Below are 1,804 nucleotides of genomic sequence, written 5' to 3'. Positions count from 1 at the left end.
AAAAAAGTTTTTATTTCATTTTCACATTTTAGAAACTTTTGGTATGTAATTTTTTGGCACTCTATATATATTATAAGTCGTCCAGAACATAAGAAGTATCTTTTTTTCATTGTTTGAGAGAGCGAGAAGGATTATAACATTCAAAATTCATCCTTTAGGTTGAAAATTAAAGTGAATAATTGGAATTTTCAGGTTCTTCATTATATTCCTTATTTCGAGTGATATCTTCTCTCTTTTCTTTCTTTCTTTTTTTGTGTGTAATTTTCATATGGTGATGCTTGACTAAACAAATCTATGTATTGGGTGGATGATATAGTTTCAATTTAAGACTTATCGTTTTTCAAGTTCTTTTTGTGTTTGTGATTTCATATGCATAAATTATGGTTATTTTAATGCTTGCGCACCATTAGAACATATAGTGTTGGCACAATGGATAGAACTTTGTATGTGGAACACACAAGTAATAATGTATTAGAAATAATATTTATGGCGTGTGCGATCGCTCATGATGATTGTATATTTAAATGCATGTTTCATATGAAATTGGACTAGAAATAGGGTCGGATCGTGTTAAATATAAGTTTGATATATCTTGGTAAATAATATTGAATAAAATTGGGTTATCAATCGTTACAAACATGTTAATAACATTAATCAACACAAGTCGAGAATTGAAACTAAAAGTCAATAGTGGAGTAAAAAATATAATACATTCATGTCATATTAAAAATCAACGTTTATTTACTTTTGTAGTTAAATTTAGTATAAAAGAAAAAAGAATTTCAACAATCACTCGCTTTGTGTTACCACAAATCAAATTTGATAAATACTAATACACTATAATTAAATATTACTCCTCGTGGGACAATACTTCTTACTCATTGCATTATTACTTGTCAACGATCCTTACAATTGCGGGTTTTGCACAAACAATAATTTGCTCAACATATTTTTCAATAAAATGTAAAAATTGGATTTTTCATGTTATCATGACAAAAATAGTGCAGGGCCTAATTTTCTTTAAGTTTTGGGTGATTATATATTGTCACCACAATTCATATTATTTTTAGTTATACTATTTTTTATTTGCACTAAAACTTCTTCGTCTTTTGTTCAATCTCCCATTTATGTCTTCAATTTTTTCTTCACATTCTTACCCTCAACTTTTCGTTATTTAGCAAATTTAGTCTATGAAAATGGTTCCCATTGAAAAAGTCCATTAAGAAAATGAAAAATGACTTATCTGCCCCTCATGTTTTGAACAAAGAACGAATATAAAAGTGCAACACTATATATACCCTTCATTTTAAACTATGCTTACAGAAATGACAAGATGTGCTTATTTTTGAAAGATTGAGGATAAAGATGTGACAAAAAAAATGTGAGGACATAAATACAATAAACAAGTAAAGATTAAAGACTTTTAATGAAATTAAAAGTAGATATAGATACAACTAAAACAACTATAGTGTTTATACAGCATCCCATAATTAGTTAATTTAATTCATACACGAGGGTAAAGATTGTATATTGACTTGTTTACTTATGTCTCTCCATATGATATGATAACAAAGGGTGATTCCAATACCATATATAATAAAGAGCAAAAATCTAACTTTTTATTTATTCATTTTAATTATGAGAACTTCGCTAAGAAAAAGATTAAAGTCTAAGAACGGAATTATAAATAATATAGGGTCCTAAGATTAATGATAAAGTTTGAGGAGTTGAGACATCAAGGCTTTGTTCTCTTGATGAAGAACAAGTGTTTTCTTTCTCAGCCTTTGATTCTCTTCAATAATGG

This window comes from Olea europaea, chromosome 3 (assembly GCF_002742605.1).
Source record: "Olea europaea var. sylvestris chromosome 3, O_europaea_v1, whole genome shotgun sequence".
Taxonomy (NCBI): Eukaryota; Viridiplantae; Streptophyta; class Magnoliopsida; order Lamiales; family Oleaceae; genus Olea; species Olea europaea.
Note: the sequence above shows the minus strand (reverse complement) of the source record.